This window comes from Falco punctatus, assembly GCF_963210335.1.
Source record: "Falco punctatus genome assembly, chromosome: 10".
Classification (NCBI taxonomy): domain Eukaryota; kingdom Metazoa; phylum Chordata; class Aves; order Falconiformes; family Falconidae; genus Falco; species Falco punctatus.
In genome coordinates, this window is record NC_137590.1 from 12492252 (window position 1) to 12509960 (window position 17709).

The 17709-nt window shown below is 39.4% G+C and overlaps 1 long non-coding RNA gene across 1 annotated transcript in view; it reads left to right on the forward strand.

Moving 5' to 3' along the window:
• Positions 1 to 12465, forward strand: part of LOC308070295 — a 43910-nt gene extending 31445 nt beyond the window's left edge. The window contains exon 2 of the long non-coding RNA XR_013930694.1: positions 181 to 12465. This is a non-coding gene — a long non-coding RNA (uncharacterized lncRNA). The remainder of the gene's footprint in view (positions 1 to 180) is intronic.
• The last annotated feature ends 5244 nt before the right edge of the window (positions 12466 to 17709 follow it).

Here is a 17709-nt window from a genome sequence, read left to right on the forward strand (position 1 = left end):
TCAGCTTCTTCAGTTTCATCAGATATAGTCTCAGCTGGTTTTTGCATCTTTAAAATGAAGGCTACTTTAGTCCCAATAAGCATATTAAGGGGTTTTGTAACTGAAACATATTAGTAAAATTTTATTTTGATGGAAAGAGGTATTTTAAGATTTGGGTATTTCTCCCCTCTATTCATTAAGCAAAGCACAAGTGGACCAAAATTCAGAGTCCAAGATCCATGTGGACAGGAGAAGTGATCTGATGCACCAGTCACTGAAGATCTCCACTACAGAAACCTGTGTCTCATGAGGTGAGAGCACATCTATGACTATAAAATTAGACGATATCTTTACACTGGGTTTTTTAAAATTTCTGGACATTCCTAGCTTTAAAAGATAAAGCAATTCTGAATGCTTCCACACTCGCTAATCTTCAATTTCAGTTTATTTAAAAATGAATTTTCATTTTCTTTATTGAATAATATTTATTAAATTGAATACAATTTATGCAGAACAAATATTAGATGTAGCACAAAATGACCTACTGAGCTCATAGTCTGCAAGAAAAAAAGGAAAACAGTTGTGCTGTTAAGATCTGGCCTCACTTATTACACATCTGCAACATGAATCACTAGAAAAACTGCTTGTTTCTATTGCTGAATGGACTTAAAAAAGGACATTACCAACCAAAGAGAGATAATTTATGCATGTGCATTTGTTCACAAATGGTTTTCAATACAATGAGTAATTAAGGAAGTCATATCTCACCGTGTTGTTTCCAACACCCACATAGCACTTATTTCCAACCCTAGCTCAAAAATGTCATCTCATCATTAGTGAACTTTTGTATCCTGATTGCTGTGGAGCTTTCACAATTTGCTGCATGAAGTCTGGATGACCTACAAATTGTTATCCGTCTTTGGCTGGGGGGAATAACAGAATAAGAAACATCGAATCATAGAATGGTTTACGTTGGAAAAGTCCTTTGAGATCATGAAGCCCAACCGTTAACTGGCGCCGCCAAGCCCACCACTAACCCACGTCCCTGAGCGCCACATCTACGTGTCCTTTAACCCCCCCAGGGCTGGTGACTCCACCACGTCCCTGGGCAGCCTGTCCCAGTGCTGGGCCACCCTCTGGGGAAGGAATTTTCCCTAATATCCAACCTAAACCGTTCCCGGCCCTGGACACGCTCCAGCCCCTCAGGGTCTGTCCTGCAGGAGGGGCCCGAGCTGGGCACAGGGTTCGAGTGGCCTCAGCAGGGCCGAGCCCAGGGGGACGGTCGCCGCCCTGGCCCTGCTGGCCACACCGTCTGGGACACGAGCCAGGCTGCTGCTGGCCGCCTTGGCCACCTGGGCACACTGGGGGCTCCTGCCCAGCCGGCCGGCGACCAGCCCCCCCCGGCCCCGTCCCGCCGGGCAGTTCCCCCCGCTGTGCCCCCGGCCTGGGCGCTGCGGGGCTGCGGTGCCCACGGGCAGGGCCCGGCACGCGGCCCTGCTGGCCCCCACACAACTGCCATGGGCCCAGACCCCCCAGCACCTCCTGCCCCCAGCTCGGTGTCACCCATGAATGCACTGAGGCTGCGCTCGATCCCCCCCGGGCACCGATAAAGACATGGAAGAGGCCTGGCCCCAGCAGAGCCCTGGGGACACCCCCTGTGCCCGGCGCCCGCTGGAGTCACCTCCATTGCCCACCATGCCCTGGGCCCGCCCGCCCAGCCAGGGCTTTCCCCAGCTCAGAGACCCCCAGCCCAGCCACAGTGGCTGGGGTCTCCAGGAGATGCTGTGGTAGACGGTGTCCCAGGCATCACTGAGGGCCAGGCGGCACCATTCACAGCCCTTCCCTCACCCACTGGACGGGAGGAACCTGGAGCTGCTCTGTCTCTTCACACATTATGGTCCTGATTAACGTTGTGTATTCTCATCGTGCACCTATATGGCCCATTGAGATTCTGTCATTGTAAAACTGGAGTGAACAGATATAGTATGACATTTCAGTGTAAAATTTAGTTCTGAATTATTGCTTAGAAAGGCATATGTAGAAACTGTAAAAATTGATGCAAAAAGTTTTTAAGCAGATAGGGATTCAGGATTAAGTATGCGGCGTGAAAAGCGAAGCCCAGTGTTTGATTTCAAGTATAGTTACGGATTTGAGAAAGAGAACCGGTTTCGTGCTTTCCCAGGTTAGTGGGATTGCTCTGGTCTGAGTCAGTGCAACTTGGAGGCAAAATTTTGTCCAACAATTAATTGTTTTGTAGGCAAACAGACAGTACTCAGATTTTCACACACACCCCACGAGAGCACTTTCTTTGGGAGGCTCTGGGAAAGATTGTCACTGATTAAAAAACTTAACATTTGAGGACTTCACTTTTTAAGAATACCTGCAAATTTGAGGAGAAAAAATAATTTCCCTTCCTGCTGTGACATTCATACATTTTCTCAGTCAAGAAGGCTCCAATCTCTGGTTAGATTATTTAGTAGTAATACAAATAAAGAAAATTGACATTTGCTGTCATCTCTTAAAATCTCTGATGCTTGCTTCATTAAACTCCATACAAAATCTGAAACATTGGTTCATGTTAGGTCCATTCCTTTCTGCAATATTTTTCAGTTCCCTTTTCTGTTTGTTCTTCCTTTTTATTAGTAATTCTGAGGATATTTTCTACCTAGTACACATTTTTTCTTCTTAAAAATATAGAAGTAAATATTGCTTTTAGCTTTTTTGGAGTAAATCCAAAATTAACTTAATGCTGTCATGGAGCTTCCTTCATTTTTGTAGTGCTGTATGTCAGTGCTCTCAGCCAGAGTCCCTGCAAAACATAAAACTTAAATTCTAGGCAGCAAAAATATTCAGTGAACTGTTTTTCCATTTTTTCCTCATTAATCAAAAAAACACATCTTGCAAAAACACAAGCTCTGATCATTCTCTTTGTGAAAAACTGAAAATGGATTATCTTGTAAATCTCTGGAACCTGAATGACACATTTCAACTACGCACAATCAGATTCTCTTTCCCAATAAACTTATTTTCTGGTTTTGTTTTGTTTTGTTTAATTATAAAAACCTAAGGCCTGTCAAAATCTCAGAATGACATATACAACAGAAAATCGGATTGCTGCCCACCTCTATTAGTTTCTATAATAGTCTTCAACTACAAGCAGGAAAAATGAAACATTAGGAACGAAACTGTTTCAATGACAAGATGCATCTGAACTTCTTATTTTCTGACAAATAAGAAGAATATCTTTAGTTTTCCCTTTGCTGCTTTCCAGTTTTCTGACATTTTTTTCTCTGCCTTCTTCAGTGCCAACAGAAATGAAAATACAAACCCTGATTTAAAACTGCAAATCCTTGTCTGTGGCTATATGATTGTGCACACACATGGTGGGTACATTTTTGTATGGTGCCAATTAAAAACATACGTCTATCAAGGCTTATGTTTTTATCTGACTGTGCCTTGATACATATTTATAATAAGAAGGTGTGCATTTTTTGGGAGCACTTTTTTCTCCCTCGGAGAAGTAGTAGGTTGGTGTGTGTCTTACTTGACAGATAAGGGTGGCATTCACTCGAATAGGATCATCAAAACCAACATACTTTGACAGAACAGGCTTCATAAATAATGTGCATCAGTTTTTACTCTGTCAGTGTAAATGCATATCCTCCAGTACTGGTTTCCACTTGTTTTATCTGGAATGTCTAAGAATAATGAATAAATCATAGTCCTGTATACATGTATGCATGCATATGTATGTGTGTATATTTATACATAATTCATGCCATAAATATCTATTTTGGTCTGGCACAGAGATCACGTATAAAAGTGGAGGTGTGCTATACAGACACTGGCCTTTGCTTGACCTAGATATGATTAATTGAGATTCAGTTGCTGTAGATTATTTCATTTAGCAAGAAAAATAGATTAATGCAGATTATAGTGATGCAGTCTTCCCCACCCCCCACCCCAAAGAACATGCACCATGCATGATCACCACTGGAAAGTTCTTTTGCTTATCACTCCTGGCTGTTTCTAGTCATTAATTGACCCCAAACTGCTCATTAAGTTTTTCTTAGCCTGCCAGTTCATCTAAGCTGTATGTGATGCTCCCTTCTGCCTTCTCTCTTTGGTTCTCTTGTCACATACATCTTCATAAACAAGAGTCATTGCCTTTCCTTCCATGTGTTTTCATTTAAAGAGTGGCACTAACCAGAGTCTTGATTTTGTTTCAACTTTTGGCTCCATACAGGGATATAGGTTATTGACATATTCCCTTTTATTTATAAAATACATTTGAAGAACATGAACAAAACAAGAGACATTTTGCTTGGAGCTTCATTTATTGGGCAGATTTTACACCAGCTTGCTTCAGTGATATGTAACCTGCTTGTGATTTAGAACACAAAATTTGTAACTCCAGCATATGATTTAGCCTCTCTGGTTACCACATCGTCACATGGCCTTCAGCCTTCCCTCTCTTTTCCACCTTTCTTCTCTCCACAGGGTAAGAGATAGTCTTTGTTTTATAAATCACTGTGAAAATCCCCATTGTTGATTTGCAAACTATAATTTACACAGTGTTGCAATACTTCAGTACTGAAGCACCTGAAAAAAAAAAGAAAGCTGCATAGAAAATGTGCAATATTGTCTGGAAATTAGTCCACAGGGTTGTGGGGTGCAGAGTCCAGGTTTTTGTGTCATTTACAGAAAAAGAAGATAATTTAGATCTCACTGACGTACAATTAGTACCCAAGAAGTAATATCTTCATTGGACAAGAAGAAAGGAACAGAAAAGGGTCCTCAAGAGAAAGGTCTCTGACTAGAGCTGTTGGCATCAGCACTAGATGCTATTGGATTTTAGTAGATATGATACACTAATAGAGGCACTTGTCCCACAGTACAGTGAATGCCCGCGTGCTAGGGCTCCCAATACACTAATTACTCTGTTTAACACAAAGACATTTGTGAAATAGTATTTGGAAAGAAAAGCCGAGCTGTATAATCTATATGCTGTGGGATTCCTACTAATGCTGAGTCCCAGGCCAAGTGCCCTCCCTCTACATGAGAATAAATGACAAATGACTTTTCTACTTTGTTCTTTCTTCATTATGTTTGAAACGCAGGATGTGGTCTGTTGAACATTTTCAGTCTACCTTGTTCTCTTCAAAATATGGACCAGTTCAGGACACTCAGAACGTGCCGAGTCTAACATGACTTTAGTGCATTCTCGGACGTATTTGCCTTTCAAGTTCAACCTGATTATTTCCAGGTATTGTACACTCCTGCTAACTAAGAGTCAGTATGGGAGATTATTTGTTTAAACATGCTCAAGTAGAGTGTAAGGGAAGATAAAGGAAATGCATTTATCAAAGATGGCTTTTACATTTCTGCTCAGGCATCAAAGAAGGGCTTGCATTTTCAGGAGCATTTTTGTGCAGATAGAAATAAAGACAAATCTCTTTCAAATGATTCCTAACCTCGCCATTTTCCTAAAGACAGTTTGTGTGGTTATTAACTGACTACTAATGTCACCGTCTGGCCTCCTTTAATTATATTTGCCATTAGTCAGGGCTGTTAAGCCCAGCTCTGTATTTGTATCTTTGTTGGCCCTGGTTGGCTGTAAATATCATCATTCTATATTGCCATTGAAGGCTGTGTAAATCATTCTACAGGTCAGTCAGTTGTGAGAGCTGTTTGCTCTGAGATCCCATGCTCAATGTGGCTTTCAAAGGGCATGTGCAAGTTAAAGCAGGATGAGCAGAAAAAATCCACACCAAAAATAGCAGTGAGTTGCAATGGTGTGCTGCTATATGAAGAGCAGGATCTACTGCTGGATCCAGAGTCCAATACAGTCAGCTGGTGTTTTCCTGTATAACTGTGACCTTTAGATCACGTTCCTAGAGATCTTCCCCCTTCAGGCAATTGCCATATTCTCCCTCAAACACAGGGCTGGAAGGAAGCTGTGCTCAAATCCACCGTCAGCCCAAAGTGATTTCATTACCACCACATCTAGCCTCTCATCCGAGTCAGGAATATGATTGATTCAAATTATGTAGCTGCTTAGCAAGACGTACGTTTAAATGAGAAATATTAGATTAAAAATATGAAAGGGGCTTCATTTGCAATTTGAATATCTGAGTATGAAGCAGCTAGGCAGGAAGGATGTTCCACCTAGTGCGGGCTGCCGATGGTTGGTGAAGATTGGAGCAATCACTGCAGAACAGAGCAGCGGCTTTGTTTGCTGTTTGGGCTGGTGATAGAGGCACTCACAGGTTCTGAAAGAACATTTGCATTTCCCAGTCAGCTCTGGGCTAACAGTGGTCTGGCTGGGAAAAGGCAGAGGAAGTGATCAATACTTATGCAACACCAGATTCTCCCTCTGCTTTCTTTTGCACAACCACCCCTCGTTTCCAGTATCAGAGCATGAACTTTGTGCAAGCTAACGGTTTTACACTGGCTCTGTGCCTGCTGTGCAGTGTGAGCAACTCCACTCTCAGCCTGTGCCCAAGAATGTCCAAATGGAGAGCTGTGGGGAGTGCCAGGCATGCAGCGAATTCATCCCAGGCTATGCATGCCTAGATAAGCTGCAGTTAGCTTAGATGAGCTGCTCAGAATTCACTGGTAGCATTTCAGAGATGGAATTTGGTTTGGTTTTGTTGTTTTTTCTGTTTCTTTGGTTTTTTTACTTTTGAGGGAGGAAAAAGTAGGTTTAAGTTATGGTCAGAAACTTGGCAAGTTTAGAATTGTTTGCTAAATCCAATATATTGCCTGCAAAGTTTGTGAAACATCAAACTGCAAGAGCTTGGAACACCTACAGTAACAAGTGAGAAGCAAATCATGATGGACTGAGTGACTAGGGTGTTAAATACAGTCACAACAAAACCTGCCACAGGTTTCCTGATAAGCTTTGGAAGAACACCTGACAAGTCACATTAATAGCAGCAGATATTGTTTGATTACATTAGTGCTTTGCTTGCAGAGGGGCTATTATTTTGCCTTGCTGTCTTCGTAAGAAACAGCGTTTTGACCACTGTATCCTAGTTTGTGAAAGTTGCTGAGCAATTTTATTTTCATATTAATTTACGATGTCCCTTTTCTATGGGGAGATGATTTTATTTTGACAAAGTGTGGTAACACTCAAGAACTCCTAATATTTAATGTATAGAGAAGGTCATGAATTCATATACATGCTGGGGAAAATATTAAAGTATATATGCCAGAGATGGATGGCACTTGTGTAATGCTACACTGCTAAGAAAGATGGTAAATCATAAGATGTTACTTCTCACCTTGCTGAAGTTGTGAAATAGATGTAACATTTCTTTATATTGAAAGATCCAATTTAGGGATGGGGAAGGCCAAGTCATAGAGAGTCTGGCTTCCTAAAAGCTAGAACTACCTCTCCAGGGTAACGGAGAACAAAGTTTTTGCAGTGAAAATCAATAAACACCTGGTTGTCCATCATTGTCTCTTTGCACTGTCACGACAAAGTTTGCTCTTGACATCTGATCAAAAAACCCAAGAGCTTGCATTGCCACTTCTGTTAATGCAGGGGGTTGTACAGCTCTCACTGCAGGTCAGCCCACAGCACAGAACTGGTAAAGCACTCCATGGGAAATCCCATGAAATTACGCTTGGGGAACACTTCAGGGTTTGGAGGAGAATGTGGGTTTTTTTCCTTTCCTGTGCTCCTCTCTGTTACCTCACCCTGCTGTTACATTTGACAGGCACATCTCAGGCAGCAGCTACTTTTAAGGAGGCTGCCCCGTGCGTTTCGGTCGGAATATTTGAGCACGGTGTGGCTTGGCCTCTTTGCCTTCCCACCTAGGAAAGTGCAGTCCTTGCCGTCAGCTGCTTCTAAATGAAACTGCTTCACTCCTGGGGAACTCAGCACTCCCTGAAGTCCTGAGAACTGGTAAATAGCAAAGTTATATTTATTATATTTGGCAAAACTGGAGTAGGCTTAAGCGTAAAGGCCAATTAAGTGTACAGAGGAGAGAGGAACAAAATGTTAGGGACAAACAAGCTTGCAGCAGCTGGGGAAACTGTCACACTTGAAAAGGAAGTGACGGACAGGATTTTATTAGGAGGTGGCTTCTTGGATGGGGTTGATTATCCCTCCACCCAAAATCCTTAATTTTTACTTTTGTTGCTTAATTTGTGTTTGACCATTAAACAGATTGGATGGTGATTAGATCATTTTGGGTTCCATCCATCTTTGCCATCTTCTCCTCCTCTCTTCCCCACCTGTATACTCCTTTCCCCCATATCTTTTGGATATTTAGTATTAGAAAAGCAATTGGAAGAATTAGGAGACCTTGGTCTTACCAGGTTAACTTTTCTATAAATATTGATATCAGAGTAATCACCCTTTGCACCTTGCTTTCACTGCCTGAAGAAGGGGGTACAGGCATTTGACCCATGATTATAAAACATGTTAAAGTGTTGTTGGTTTTATTTCATGGACCATTTACTTGACTGATCTATTCTAATGCTAAAGACAATTAAGGAAGCATTTTAACATTACTCACTTTTGTGGGACATCAGACATTTAACGTTACCCTAGGATAGTGAAGTGGCTTTGCTAAGAATATTTCAGATCAGTCAAATCAAGCAGCATACATGGCCTAATTACTGGTTAGCATACATCCATGTTACCAACACTTTGGTTAAGTTGGGGGAAATGTTCTGAAGCTTATTTTAGCTAGGTAAAATTGCATTAATTTCTTTTGATTTATACCATAAATGTGGATTTTTTGGTTTCATTCTTGGTTGAATTTGCAGGGTATTCACCTTGTGTTCAAAATTTGCAGACTGTTCATTCCCCCTCACACCTTTTGCAACAATCCACCTTTTATGATATTCAAAATATTGTAGTGACCTAGACATAAAACAGCTTACAGAAGCTTGGAAAGCACACATTCAGACTCTGATTTTTGTATTACCATCTTTATTTGCTGAAACAAATGGGAACTAAAGGCAGCTACTGCCACAGGCAATCTGTGTCACCAGTTGCAATGTGCATCTTCACAGATAGTTTATAAGCAAATTCTTCAAAATCATTTCTACATAGTTTGAGGGGTTTTATCCTGCATTTGGTTCCATGCTTGATAATTTATGAAAAATATAACAGACTCTCTGATACTATAATATATATATCTCTTTAGCAAATGATTGAAATTCATTTAGTTGTGGATATAGGATGACAAAGAGATGCAAAAAATACTAAGCAGTGGGAAGAAGGATTGGCCTCTGTGAGAGAGAGTCAGGCTTCGCCTTTTGTTTGGTGCAAGGATACATCATTCAGCAGTGAAATGTGTAGTAGTTACAACATTAGTTGATTAGATAGTTAATAACTTATGCAGAGAAATTAACAAAAGAAAATAGATGGCATTTCTAATAGCAGTTAAGGGGAATAGTTGTATCTAACAATTGAATGAGTAATATGCCAAGCAATATCAATGACAGAAAGGAGGTAAATGCCAAACAAGTAAATGAAACAATGATAGCTTTTAAAGTTGTAATAGTTGATTGGGAAATAAACAAGCCCAGCATTATGTAAGGACTTGTCTACATGGAGAAATTCATCAATGTAACTATATTGCTGTAATTATACCTTTCAAAGCAACATAAGCCAAACAAAGAAAAAGCACTCTGATTGCAGAGTAAGATTCTCCCCATGGGGAGCTGTACAGCTCTAACTCCAGTGTCATAATTATACTGGTGTGGTTGCAGTGGTTAAGAAGATGCTGTCTAAACCGTTGGATGCTCTGCTGCCACATACCTGCCCGGCTTCCTTTGCACCAGGCTGTGGCATTTTGCTCTGCCCAGAAAAGTGAAAATGCAGCTGTATCAGTGCTACGAAAGGATGCAAAGCCAAATTATGAACCTTATTGGTGTTCAGACTGTGACACATCATGCAGTGAAGTGGCAAGCCCACAGGGTAAGCATCATTTAAATGCATGCAGTTTTATAATACACAAAACACACACACACACCAAGGCCACATTTTACTAGGCTTATTTTCCAGTTGTGATAATACGTTTTTTAACATTCTTTAGCCTGCTTGCTAGGAAGAAAAATAAGAGTCTCTTGTTCTCTATACCTAAATTATGTTGATAAATAGTATCTTGGTGACGTTTGAATAAAATGTTAATTCAAATCTTTGTATTTGCGAAGAGTCAGCAGTTTTGATAAGCCAAATCTGAAATCCAGTTGACTAGGAAGAAATGAGGTAAAAGAAACGATTTAGCACTTCTTTCCCAGGTGCCTCACACACTTGTCTCTGAATCTCTGAAACCACATTCTGATGAACACAGAGTAACTCTGTAATTAGGAAAACTCAGATCTAACAGGTAAAAAAGACTAAATTAACAAGTCTGAAAATCAGTTACTCTCTGGCAAAGGAAAAATTCATCTCCCAGCCAAGGGCTGGAGCTAATGCAACGTGCAGCAGTGGGTCAACAGAAACAGGCAGCCTTGTGGTCCTCTGCTTTTGAGAAAAGCACTAACACAGACTACAGCAACAATAAATGTGAACAGTTACACTTTGTAGCTGTACATCTATGTGCACATATTTCTGTATTTCTGTATGTTCTGGACCTCCTAGACAAATAGTGGTATACATTGCAGTGAGTACCCAAGAATGGAACTGGGAAACCTGCGTCCAGCATGCTCTTGGAAGCAGTTTCAGTGGATGTAGGCAGGCAGAGCACCCAGTCCATATGTGTAAGCTTGCATTTTGGTTTTGCTTCTGCAGATATTAGAGCCTCAGCTTAAAGGATCCTATAGACAGTATGGCCTGTAGAATATTTTATGATTTTAACATGCTTATGTACTACGTGGCCTTTTTAAAAATCACTGTAAATGTATAAAGATTATAGGTGTTCATGTACGCTATACTTTACAAGAAGAAAATCAATTTTTCATTCCTCTGCGGCAGCTTGCAATACAACTGGAATATTACCTGAACCAAGTAAACAGAATTATCTTCTAACCTGAATACGAAAAATGTAGCAGAAAGTCTTTATCTCTCTATTTTCTACTTCTATTATCTAAGTTTGACTGTGATTTAAAAGAAAGAAGGGAGGGGAAGATGAGCCAAATGCAGAATTGTTATGAAAGAAGCTAAAACGAGCCCCGTGAAAGGCCTGTGAAAGGTTCAGAATGGAAATTATTTTCAGTTTAAATTACTTTTGCTGGACTGGAATGTGACAGTCAGGAAGATTCTGTGAAAAGTCCATTCTTTTTTCTTCTACCTTATTTTTCTTTGTTGGTTTGCTTTTGTATGAATTGCCTATGGCCCAGGCTGAAAAATACCTGCCTTAAATGTTCATCCCTATGTAACTGCTCCTGGAGTATCTCAGCACTTCACAAACATTAAGATTTTTTCTTTTATAAACCCTCTGTAAACATATTGTTGTTATTATCCTTACTATTACAGATATCAGTTCCTCACGTTAAAACAACTGAGAATCAGATTTTTGTCATAGGGTGTTCTTTTCCTTGTATGCTTATGGTAGATAGGTATTTGTAGAGACCTAACTACAAAACTCAAAAAAATGGTATCGAGATTTGAGGGTTGTTCCATTAACAGCAGCACACAGCAGCTCGCCGAACAGAAGGGTTGGACCGAAGGCAGAATAGCCCCTTGACTGAAGGAGAGGAAAGATAACTTTGTGGGTTTTAGCTCTGAGGCTCCCTGAAGTGGGCAAAGGTGGCATGGATTCAAAGACACTGTCCAGCTACAAGTGGATTCAGGTCAGGATTTAAAATGAGGGGGTTGGGCATGAAAAATCCACACCACCTTTTACAGCGATCGGTGGCTTGCCTCTACCAGCACAAGTACATTTGTTGTCTCATTAAATCTTGGTTTAAATATTCACCAGTACATAGTACTCCCTACTTCCTACCCCTAAATGCTTCTTAAAGGTGTCACATCTTTTTTTAATGTACTTGTTTAGTACATTGTTTTGAAGTGTTGGCAACATCTCAATGACAGATAGAAAGCACAGGACAACCCCACTTGTGACATGTCAGTGCCTATTGGTGTTTACAAGTAAGAATTAGGATTCTTTTTTAGTTATATATACTGTAATTACTGTGTCAGAATTAATGCAACTGCACCAGTGTATGTCAGTGGAGTGTTTACTCAGGAGATTTTCTGTATTACATCCATACCGCATTTTTTGAGGAATATTCATCCCCTGCAATAACACAACTGGCCAATTATCCAGTGCTGCATATGGAAACAACAAATGAAAATTCATTCCTGCTGTGATCAGATGACTTTCACAGTTACGGTTTCTCTCCTTCTGAATGTATAAGTAGAAATGTCTTTAGTGTCTTTAAAATTTGCACTATATGTTCTCTCATACTTTCCCTTAAAAAATCCAATTATAGAATTTGACTTAATGAGCTTTTCCCTGAATTACTGAAGTCCGCAGACTGATATATTCATTTAAAAAAAAAAAAAAAAAGAAAAAAGAAGTGTGGTTAAAAATAAAGTGGTTTTAATTTTTCAGTATCTATTGGGGAAAAAAAAGATGTTATGTTGAATCTATACATACAATATAACAGTAGTTCTGTGGCTTTCTGTGTGGAGTGACACATGACAGTCATGCATAGTGTCCAGCAGCTCTCCTGGAAACTGCTCTGTGCTCTTAAACTTGTCGACTTAGAAGTAACTGATGTTTGGTTTATGTGTCCAAAATTTATGTATCCAAAATGTATCCCAAATGTTCCAGTGTTTGCATCTCTTAATGCTTTGCATCACTTTTGAGAAAAGCACTAACAAAGACTTCAGCAACCATAAATGTGAACAGTTACTCTTTGTAGGTGTACCTCTATGTACATATATATTTCTGTATTTCTTTATGTTCTGGACCTCTTAGAGAAATTGTGGTATAAATTGCTTTGCATTAAGACATGTTTTGTCTTCTATACTTCCACATTTTTCTTTAAGGATTTTAGAACAGCACTGTTTTCTTTTCCCAAATTTCTAGATGATGTTTTCACCTCCTGGAGCTTTTATTGTTTCATCTTTTGTCTCGGAAATAAGTCTGGATTGATGTGAAGAGGATAATAGTTACAAAAAAAATAATTTTATTGAGCCTCAGGTTATTCCTCCCTTGAAATATTCTAGATAATTTTCTTTATCCTAAACTCTTTAATATGTTTCTTGAGTCAGCAGAAGTTTATTGTGTGAACTTACTAGTTGCTAGTGATCTTTCTTGGAAAATGGAGAGCATCTGTTTTTTGGTAAGACTGTTCTTGTCTTGTTTTTTAAAGACACCATCTGCTTTCCAGTGCTCCAAAGGGGACTGTGATGTCCAGCGGGATTTTTATCATATGTTTGCCTCCTTTTCTGAACATCTGAATATTTTAGAGAGCAGCTAAAGGCATAATTCTTCCTCCTAAACAGTGTACTTCTTTATATATCAAAATCACATGGAAGTATTTTCAGCAAATTGAGGTTAAAGTTTTAAAATGCTTCTTATAAATGTTATACTTCTGTATTTGATAATGGATATTTAGTGTATACTTATCAAAAGCAATTTTTGGTACGGAGTTACTGCAAATACATTAAATTAGGTAAACAACAGATCTATTTTCTGAAATGGGAGCTTTGGATTTGGTCCCCTAAAAATTGCTCACCAAAATGCTCTCAGAAATGCATTTTAGTATTGCCAATCACATCTACATTTTAAAAAGAACAAACAAAATCTAGCTTTATTCAACTGTGAATTCTATTGACCTGATTGAGCAACTTCTGTTCCTGTGAAAATTCGTTACTTGCATGCTAATTACAATGAAACCCTTTCGTCAGGATCACGACGGGGTATGGGTAAGGATTCTACTGACATTTTATTTCCTTTAAGTCTAACTAACATCCCAGTCCCTTTCAGCCACCAGCAGTAAAGCACATGCCCAAGTTTAAGCATGAGCTTTAGTATTTTGGTGAATGAGACATTTGGCAACTAGTGGGAATACTAATGTGAGTGAAATCATATAGGTGCTTAAGGCTAGAAAGATCTGAACCATAGAAATAATAGAAAAGTAAAATATAATTATTTCCTTCATCTGAGGTCACATTCTGTTTCAGAACCAAAACAAGAGGACCATTTCACTTGCCACTATTAAAAAGAAAAATTATATCCACGTTCTGTAAAATCCTTTAATGTGATTACTGCTTTAATGCAGTACTGTACTGTGGGAGATCTGAGGCAGTAGCTTTGTGGATTGTTAGCAAGGCTATTGCCTTAACAAGGCTCATAAATTTACTGGGACATTCTCACGTAATTTTTCTTTGTTTTCCTCTACATTCAACATGTGCCAGATGTCATTTCCAGACGGATATTTTTGTGTGTGTGAAAGATGCACAACATGAGGGACAGCCAAACAAATGCATTAACGGATGCAACTTTATTGATGAGTAGCAGGGTCTGGTGTGCAACAGCATCAGGCTGCATTCCCCACGGATAATCGCAGGAAACGCCACCCCAGCCCCATCTGTTCATGCTGAAGAGGTTTTACAAAAGTAGGGAAGTCACGTACCTGCCTTGTTTTATGACACTCACATCATATGTAATGTCTTGCTTTATATAGAGTATATTCAGCATTTGACCTTCTTCATCCATATGCATTGCACATGTCTGTAGCTTTCTGGATTTTATGTATGTAGATGCACACACTTGCATATAAAGTGTTAAACACACATGCCTCCGTACTACGTTAGTATGAAAAGACAGCATTTTGCTGCATACCTTAAAATCACATTGTGCCTAAATAAAAATGGTCCCAGAGAAACAAGATATTCTATAATGCTTAATTCTTTCTTGTTGGGTAGAATGGAATGGTATCAGAACACTTGATTCAAACAGGACTAATACAATGAATTTTAAGCTTGCTTTCAGCCACTATGCATAGAAGAGATTATTCCTATTAAAGTGTGACTTGTATCACATAATGTCAATAAATGTTGCTTGGTCCTTATTTTTTACTACAGGTGTTAAGCAGATGATTAAGAAGTTAAGTAGGATATATACCTGTTTAGTGACATTCTGTCAACAAGTGCTGCGGAACACAGAGATCCTGGCTGAATACCATTCCTTTTAACTTTTCAGGTCATGCCACTCCTGTCTGTCAGACAAATACAATAGGAATTACTCAATTTAACACCATTTCAGTGTTAATTGAATTCCATTTGCTAAATCCTGAATAAATACATTACAACCACTGCTTCGGTCAAACAGAGAGGAATAGCCATCTTTTAATGACTCCCCTGTGGATTTAATGCCTATTCTATCTGTTAGAATAATGATTCCTACATCACTGGAATATATTTAAAGGATAATAGTTATTTAAACATGCCAAGTCTTTATACAGCAGATAAGTACTTTTAATTTGCATTATATGAAATCAAAAGGAGAGCTAGAATAACTAGTTACCATTTTGCCTGTTTTCTAAAGTATCCTGGTATCAGAGCAAAGCTACAGGATTACGGAAGTGTTTTATGTTTGCTTTTACTATCAGTCTTAGGTGAGGAAAAAGGATCCCATCAAGGATGGGATTCACGTCACCAAATACAGCTAACTACCGTGGAAGTGCCCCCCTGCTCATCACCCCTGAGAGCCTGCCGGGGAAAGTAGGCCACCTACATGTGATTCATCTTTTTGGACAGCAGATACATGGAAAAGCTTAGATGAATGACTCCATAAAAGTGATCTCAGGAGGATTAAATTCAAAGATATTTTGTCCGCTATAGGGATCTGAAGTTAGGTGAGATGAATCCCCTGTAAGACCATAAATGAGAAGTCCATTTGTTGAAATTAGGAGGCTCACCCCGGAAAGGAAGGTAAGTGCCTTATAAGCTATAAGTTGAAGGGAAAGGAGGGGGTGAAATTGTGTCACTTGAAAACAAACAAACCAAAAATTGGAAACTTTCATAGGTTTCAGACCCTTTGAATATGTCAACTCAAAATATCACCATTTTTTTTCTTTCTTTTCATAAGAGAGATGAATCTTTGTGGCTGCTGATGTCACTGCTAGACCAGTGGTTAGTCATTCACCAGGAACATGGGAGAGTGCACTTCCCAAAATCCTGCTCTGAACCAAGCAGATGGAAGGCTTGAACCCACACGTCCCTGTATTGAGATGAATGTCATTGTGACTGAGACATGGTAGGTACGTAGACTTCTCCGCCTTGCAACTTTTGTGAATGGTCACCTACATCCCACTTTTTTTTTTTTTTTTAACCAGCCCAAGTTATTTGCCAAATCTGACTCAAAATGCTGAATAATTTCAGTTCTAATTAACTTTTTTTTTGAATAAACTATTCACAGCCTCCCACTCGCTCTGCCTCCAAAATTCCATCTTTAGCACAGATCTTGTGAAACAATGTAGATCATGAGAATCTAATATAAATCATGTACTTCGCAGAACTTCTTTTAAATATAATGTGTTAAGCATAATGGTCTTAAATATATGGTCTTAAAAACATATCAATGCTAGATGATTTTTTAGAGCTGTTGCTCCAATGGAATCCATTGAAGCCGGAGTGAGAGGTTGCAGGTTGAAGCTTCATAAAAGACTTGAATGGCTTTCACTACAGAAGTGGATTTTACCTCTTTGAACAAACATGGTCTCATCTGTGGTTAAGATACACAAGAAATGCCAGTTCTTGCTATGCAGCAGGATTTCTGCGTGAGCCCTGCCCCCTTAACCTCTCCCACCCAATTAGCCAACTGATGGTATTTGTGTCTTGGTAGCAACATTTTGTTGAGGAAGCTCTTTGCCCTTTCTGGTGAGGTAGAGACTAACTCTCAACAATGAAGAGTTCAAAGACTCATACTATGTTTTGTCTCAGAAAGTTGCCTCAAATGTTAAATGAATAGAATGAATGCTGAAATTGAGAGTGTTCCCATACCAACCAGAAGAGAGGGAAGAGTCACCTCTCCTGCTACCTCCAGGCATGCTGCTTTTTCTTCTTCACCACTTCCTCTTTTTCTGTACTATTTTCAAACATTCAGAAAACTCCTTTGATTTTTATTTTACCCTGAAGAATTTTTAATGTTTTACTAATGTTCTGAATGCAGATTACTAGAATATAATTCACCCAGAAATTAGCTAAAAGGTAGCTATGGCAAAATTATCATGTACCAGGAAATAGATTTTATGAGTTTAAAAATGTTTGATGTTGTGTGCAATTCATTCTGTTTTGGAGTTCCTGCTCCATCCTTTCAAGATAAAAGTTTAAAGGTATGCAGATGACAGAGGGGCTCCTGCTTGCTTTGCCTGCAGACACCTTGCTCACAGCTCCTTCTCCACTACCAAAGGAGAGTTGGTTTAAAATATATTCATAATAATGTTGTAAAAAGTTGTACCTTTCTTATCCTAGCTATCAGTAAATATGCACCCTGTGGTGCATTGTCACTGAGGTAATCCACCATGGGTGATGAAAACACATTGAGTTCAGGGCTTTTAACAAGTAAAGGAATGCAGGAAGAAAGTTTTATTTGTAAGTTTGAGTTGAATGAATGGGTGAGATATAGAGCCACTGACCATTGCCAAGACATCAGAATGCTTATTCATCACTGAAACTAACTCTTGCTGATTTTACAGTCTCCGGAGACTGTCTTCATGCTTCCCACTTACACCCTTGGCCTTCTTAGTACGTTGGTAGCCACTTTGCTCTTAACCCAATCTGATCCATAGCCCCATGACTGCTTTCAA